Below are 7,600 nucleotides of genomic sequence, written 5' to 3'. Positions count from 1 at the left end.
GTTTGGCAACATCAGCTACTTATAAATTTCATGTTTGATAATTTAATGGTTCCGTTTTCTCAATTTTATCTTACTTCTGAGGTTTCCCTTAGTGGTTTGGCAACATCAGCTACTTATAAATTTCATGGTTGGTAATTTAATGGTTCCGTTTTCTCAATTTTATCTTACTTCTGAGGTTTTGGTGGCCAAGGCCAATAATTAGGTCAGTGAAGTTGTAAAATAGCATCTTTTTTATAATAATTCCATATAACTTCAAAGGCTTGTTTCTCTAATCCATGTTTTCCTATTCTTTCTTTCCATTTTTCTTATACTGCCTGTAATTGTTCAAGTATACTTTGCTATGCTGACTTGTACTTGTAGTAAAGGCACCAAGGTGGTCTGGATCTAGCTAACCTATCCATAAACTATAATGAATACCATGAAACTTTCCTTCCTTGAATATTTACCCATCTATTACTTCTTTCATAAACTCTTGTATGAGGAAGTGGTTCATCAATGGGCTCGGGGATTCTAAATATGCTCTCTTTTCCCTTAAGGGGATGCCATAGCCTACCTCCCCCTTAGCTCGCAGGCAGTTCCAAAGTCTGTCTTAACTGTAGGCAGCAATCTTCTTTTAGTATTCCTTTGATCTCCTTGAGTCAACTCTAGGGACTGAAGCAGGGGGATTATATACAAATAATAATTTTTGCTGTAACTTATCTAGAATTTTCCAAGGTTGCCTATTCTTAGCTACTTTACTTATTGCTTGAAACAAGAGAGGAGCATTTGGAGGAAGTCTAATATCGGGTGAATGAGTTCCCAGGAAATCATCTGTATCTAGTCTTTCTTCAGGTGGGCCTAATGACCTGAGTAGGTACAAAGCAGTTTCTCCACGAGGAAAGAACAGGAATAAAGACAGCAATGAAGACAAGAACTAAAGCAGAACAGCCAAGGACACGGCATGCTTTTTTAACACAGCCATTCTCCAGGAAGCATTCTTCCTTTGAAGTTTTCTCAGCCTCGACCCACGGAGAGTTCCTCACATGGGCTCCACTGGAGGTGGCGTGACAACAGCGTTCATGGGGAGAACTGGGGCCAAGGATGCTGGCGCTGAGCTTCTAAGACTTGACCTCTGACCTCTGCCTTCTTCTATTATACCACAACCTGGATGCAAGTGATAGTATTTTGGGGAGCTGAAGGTCACTAAGAGCAGGACTTTAGAAGCTATAGTCCAGCCTCCAGCTCCCATTTTGCTCTTGGTTTCTTGGTTCATCATGAGGGGAACAGCCTAGAGAACTTCTAAATGCTATAAGAATAACTTAATGTATGGTTGTGGTGGGAGATCAGGAGGCCAGAATGCCAATAGTATTATGGATAGGAAAGACTGTGCTTATGAAGTTTCAGATGTGAACAAGGACTTTATAGGGCCAGAGATCACTCATGCTAGGTTTTTACCAAGAATTTATCTATTTCATTCATGTCCTAACAGACTGATTGATCTAGTACAGAGAATTTGAACGAGGGCATGTGTGCCTCATGATCACAGGCTCCACTGTGAAAAACTTCAAATGCAATTGATAGACTTTCCTTTAAAAGACTGAGCTGCAGTGCTACAGTACTCAAACAGGGTTGCTAGTAGAAGTGTTTTCTCTAGGTTCAGTCACCCATGCACTCAGAGGCCACTGCAGTTATGGACCAAGAGGATCTGACTGCCTCTTGAGCTTTGAGCAGAACTTGGCATCATTTGTATGATGTTAGTTTTGCAAGCATGAATTATTCAAGAGTTCTGGGATGATCAAGAGCTTGCACCCAGACTTTTTAGAAAGCCTGTGATCCCAGAGCAATGTGCAATAGGGTTGGATTCTCTGTAGGGAGTCCCTGAGTGGCTGATATGTTAGGCCGTGATTGTGAAGCTTAAAGTGTGTTATAGACTCCAAGACGTTATAGATGCCAGGAACATGGAACATCTGCAGAAACCTGCAGGCAACAAGTAGAGCCATCCAAAGAGAAAGAGACAGTGAATGCTGCAAATAACAAGGCCCAAGATTCCCAAGCCTGTTGGATCTCAGCATCACCACATGACATACATACTAGACATGGAAACTGAGGGTCTCTTTCTTTATGGACATTATCTTTCATCTTCTCCTTCTATAAGTTCATGAAGTGCTCATTTTGGTCCAAATTTAAATGAGCACAGTTTTTTTTGATACAGAACCCTAAGGTATTTTGCTAGAATCCATAAACCAGTGGGATGAGCAACAAGTTAATGAACAACCATAGTGGACTATGAAAGGAATGTGCCTTGTACAAGGAACATTCAACCCCTTGCTCGGAGGCTGGAGATTTCCTGGAAGAGGGGTAGCCAGAGGCAAGAGGAGATGGTGGGTAAACTGTTTCATACAAAATGGGATGTGTTGCAGGCAGAGCTAGTCCTAGAGGAGCCTTTGATGTAGATGGTGTGTTTTTACAGGATAGTAAAGGAGAGCTTTCTCCCTTCCCCATTTTCTGTTGACCCCCATATTCTCCTCCTCTGTCTTTCCCCTACACATAGTATAGTGATTAACTTTCCTCCTCCTCCTCTCAATAGACCCTTTTGTTTCTTGCTTCTCATGATAACACAACTTGTTCATGTATACCAACAACACCTTAAATTCATATTTGTATTCTTTTATATTCAAAGCATTAGTGTGCCTTGGTTATTTTCTTACTGGTTATATAAACCTGGTTGGTCTATGTTTCAGGTTCTCTCAGATTTTATTTTGGAGGAAACTGATGGCTTCATATCAGCTACCCAAGAGCAGCTACAGAAGCCCAAGTCAGGCTCCCATCAGGTACACTCAGGCTTCCTTCAAATGTTTGGACCCCTACTAGCAGGTGCTCAGAGCACCATTTGGAAAGTTCCCTAAGGGGAGGCCCGATTTGGGCACTCTGAGGAAATCTGTTGAGTTCTCAGCCCCTACACTAGATGGAGGCCAGAACAGGCACTCTCACCCTGTCTGCTAAGGTCTCAGCCTTATCCTACCATAGGACAGAGGCCTGCCCTGGGACCATGGGAGGGGCCTCACATAATCCCAGTTAGAGTGTTGGGTATGGAGGCCAAATCCAGGTGCTCTCAGGTGGTCTGCTGAGTTCTCAGCCCCTATAACAATGGACGACAGAATAGGTACTCTCATTGTCTCCTAAGGTCTCCCTCACCTCTATGTCTTAATCATGTTTCAATGAGATGGGCAAAAACTAGATAAGAAATTATTTAAAAGCCAGACATGGTGGTATATGCCTATAATACCAGAATTCCAGAGGATGAAGCAGCAATATTGTGAGCTTGGGGCCAGCCTAGGCTGTAGAGGTGAGACCCTGACTCAAAAGCAACAACAGAGCATGACAGTGGCAGTCAGTGGTGTGGGGACAACAGAAGCAGTGCTGGAAGGTCAGGGGAGGAATGGGTACCCAGATCAGGAGATGACAGACTCTTTCCCACCAGCTGGGTCTGAGGCATTTGAGCCCAGATGAAAATGGAGAAGATGACATTCAGGTCTATTCTTGAATACCCTTACTGGGTCAACAGTGATGATGAAGAGCCTAGTGTATGTCTTGGTGATAGAATGCCTAAATTTAAAGTGCCATTCTCTGAGACTCATTGCCAAGAAATATGTTTTAGCTCTAAGACTCCTCTTCCCATTGTAAACAGCAGCTTCTCCCCTGGGAGTTGTGCCAAGAGCCCACAAGGGATAGTTTCTGAACCTTCTTCTATTAAAAAAAAACCCATTGAAGAAGCAGATAAATGAACAAAATAATTCAAATATTAAGATCTGAGTCAGAGACATTTAACTCACCACCAAAATGTCAGACCCCAACTTCATCTTCATTTCTGGCCTCTCAGGAGTTTTGTTGTCTTCTGAGATCAAAGAGGATTTACCTATGGAGCTGTCTTTGGCTTTACAGCATTGGTATGATGCCATCCTTTATCCAGACACAAGTGACTGACGTTCTGAGTTATACCTATTTGGTGGTCCAGGAACCATAATTTTAGATTCCGTCATTATGGAGCAAGGGAGAACTGCTCAATTTCCTGGGACATCTCCACCTCTGAAGAAAGAAATGTATCCCAATTAAAGAAAAGTCTGATTGGGGCTGGATAGGTGGCTCAGCGGTTAAGAGTACTGGCTGCTCTTGTGGAGGACCTAGATTCGGTTCCCAGAACTCACCTGGAGGCTCACAACCATGCTGTAAGTCCAGTTCCAGAGGACACGACACCCTCTTCTGGTCTCCACAAGTATGGCAAGACATGGGTGCACTTATATACATGCAGGCAAAAAAAAATGCATACACGTAAAATAAAAATAAAGAAAAATTTAAAAAGAAAAATCTAATTGTAAATTATGAACAGATGATCACAAAATAGAATCGATTGACCCTAGCTAATCTAGTTTCACAGTCTTTTGAAGGGAACAGATGAAAAGTTATCATAAAGAAGGTTATATTACAATCTAAAGCATGTGAAAGAAAACTTCATGGTGTACCCTATAAAATGCTTTTGGCTTCATTGCATCTTCTTTTGCGAATTGCCACCAGTGAAAATTTAAAGACCCTGTTGATGGTTTTCCTTCCTTTATTGGGCACAGGATATGTCCTATGGTCAAGACACCTCTACTTTCCACCCAGATCCACAATCTGAAGGCCCCATTGTGGAAGCAGTAGTACAAAACAGGAAATACAACATCTCTAGATTTTATCTGAAAAAAAATGGAAGTCAAGGGGTATAGGTTATACTACACTATCTCCATTGTACCACACATTACTAGTTGCATTCTGTATGACTTAGTATCAGGATAAACTCTGGGAAGGCATGGAGGATCTAGTTTACAATCCAGAGTTTGATTGTGAAAATGCAAAGTCTGATGGGATGGATGTAGACTTTGCCAGTTTTATACTACTAGACCTATAATAGGCTCCGTAACAACAGTTTTAGTCATGGTAATAAACTACAGAAGACAACTTGCATTTCTCATTAATAAAATAAAGAATATCTCATGCCTGAACTTTAGTGGTATTTCCCTTTTTGGACAAGATGTGAGTGCTATTGTTATGGAAGAAAGCAGAATTAAAGTAAATGATCATAAGAACGACAATAAATACTATACTCAACGTAATGGCCAATATTCTTGACATGACCTAGGAAACAAACCTGTGGGCATATCTGTGAAGGAGTATCTTGATTAGGTTAGTCAAAGTAAGAAAATTCTAATTTCGGGCAGTTCCATTCTATAGACTGTGGGTCCTGAACTGAAGGTGAAAAGTAAGCTTAGGACCAACACTCATCTCTCTCTCTGCTTCTTGACTTATAGGAAGAAGTAAGTAATACAACCAGAATCAATTTTTTGTAGTCATTTTCTGAAAAGGCATTATCACAATGGAAGATACTCCAAAAGGGGTTGGTATAAATAGCTTCCCCCGAACATCCCTAGAGATAAAGAACAAAGAAAATTTGCAGAAAGCAACAGGTATGAGAATTCACAACCTTTTCATGTTTTGTGGAAAAGTCATCTAAGATCCTATTTTGCTTGTTCTTATCTCTCAAAGAAAATCTGTAAGTATGAGGTCATCAGAATATATGTCTGGACTAATCACAGCTAATGTTTCAATTCTAAATGTTTGAAATAATGTATATAGTACAAAGATTACAGCTGTATTGAACAGGCAAGCAATGGAAATTTTCCTGTAAGGAGTGTTGCACAGAGATATATCTATAATTTTTGGTCAAAAAAAAAAGTTCATAGGAGAAAACTCAGGAGCCAGAATCTTATTGCGATTAAAGGTAAATCTGTGTGTAGATTCATTCTTCAAGAAAATCTTACTGGTAAACTGAGGACTTGAAGATATTGGATCTGGAAAAAATTACTGCTAAATCTCTGCCTACTAATAAGAGATGTAAATTCTTCATTCTTATGTCATCGGTGCTTCTTTGTGCAGACTTCAGCTTTAATAGATTTTTCACAAAATGATGGGTCTGTTACTGTGCACTACACACTCATACAAACACATAATTACATTAAACTTTTCTTTCTCCTTTTAGAACTGCCCCTTTTTCAATATAATTCTATTTATTAACCTTCAAACTCTCATTCTGAGGCTAGCATACATTCTTTCAAGCATAGTTGAATATGATTTAGTACTACACTAGTAATTTTCTGAATTATACTTAGATGATCTGGGATAACTGATAAGGGCACAATAATACATCGTGCATTTTATAAGAGCACATTTGTACTTCGTTCTGTAGGAAAGAGTTTGCATATACATATTAATAATTGTTTGAATTGACCTTTAAACCTAGGTGTCATCTGATAGGCTAACTGAGAAGGAATGAAAGACTCTGTGACATTTGTGTCTGTGAACCCTCCACTCTGCTACATAAAGAGATGACAGGGTCAGACTTGGTGACACACCTCTTCAATCCCAGTACTCAGGAGGCAGAGGCATATGGATCTCTGTGAAATCGAAGCAAGCCTGGTCAAGTGAGTTCTAGGCCAGCTGGGACTATAAGGAGACCCTACCTCAAAAACACAATAAAAAAAATTGGGGAAGCTGGAGAGATGACTCAGTGGTTAAGAGCACTGTGTGCTCTTGCAAAGGATGCTGGCTTGGTTCCCAGCACCCACATGGCAGCTAACAACCATCTGTAACTCCAGTTCCAGAGGAATTTGACACCTTCTGACCTCCACGGGCATTGCATGACATGGGTGCACTTACATACATACAGGCAATACACTCATACACATAAAATAAAGATAATAAAATAAGCTTTAAAATACTTACTAAGAGATCATAAAGAGGGAAAAAGGAATCTCAAAGACAAGACCCACCTGGCCAGGCAAGCAAATAAGATTGAACTATGAACTCATTTGTTCATTAACTCTTATTTGGTCTGATTCTCTACTTAAGAAGCTAATGATAAAAGGTCAGGGAAGGCAGATTTTGATCTTCAAATTCTTCAGTCTAGTTTCTTAGAACCTCCATAAGCTGTCCCCGCCCCCAACCTGCCTTTGCACACCTGAGACCAGCCTTCTACCTGGCTGTCCTCACCACAACTTGCCTGGGATTCCAAAGAGGAGGCCTCTTCCCCAGTAATTCTGATCCTTCCCACTGTGCCTTGATTCCTTTACAACCTGAGAAGCTCCAATCCTGAACCCCACATCCTGTTCTCCTTCTAGACTTGACCACAAGCCTGCTTTTGCTCTTAGCATCCCAGATCTCTGGACTACAATCTTAACTCTGTGAGGCAGTGAGGTTTCCAAATTGTGCCTTGTCCATTCCCCTATGTTGGGACCACCTACAGTCCCTGCCACTGCTGCAGTATTAGGCTTCCCTGCCCTTTAATAGGGGCCCAGATTTTTGAAGATGCCTGAGATCACCAGAACCCTACCTCCACCTAGCAAGCCTCCAAAATTTTACTGTGCCTGCTCACTAGAGGGACCCAGACCTTAGTAGGAAGCCTGAGAGCATCTAATCCTCATTTGACTTGAGTCTCTGTGGGAACTCCTGAGTAGCTGGACTAGTGCCATCTGGCCCCTCCAATGTAAAATCATAAGAGAGGGGCTAGAGAGATGGCTCAGTGGTTAAG

At 41.1% G+C, this 7,600-nt stretch overlaps 1 long non-coding RNA gene across 1 annotated transcript; it reads left to right on the top strand.

Moving 5' to 3' along the window:
* Window positions 1–2,321: 2,321 nt before the first annotated feature.
* On the top strand, window positions 2,322–6,503 carry LOC115069924. The gene is made up of 4 exons (XR_003849165.1): window positions 2,322–2,360; window positions 2,721–2,810; window positions 5,325–5,330; window positions 6,314–6,503. It is a non-coding gene; the product is annotated as an uncharacterized LOC115069924 (long non-coding RNA).
* Window positions 6,504–7,600: the final 1,097 nt, after the last annotated feature.

Source organism: Nannospalax galili, unplaced genomic scaffold (assembly GCF_000622305.1).
Source record: "Nannospalax galili isolate Female #2095 unplaced genomic scaffold, S.galili_v1.0 scaffold455, whole genome shotgun sequence".
Lineage (NCBI taxonomy): Eukaryota > Metazoa > Chordata > Mammalia > Rodentia > Spalacidae > Nannospalax > Nannospalax galili.
This window is presented reverse-complemented; position numbering and strand designations above follow the sequence as displayed.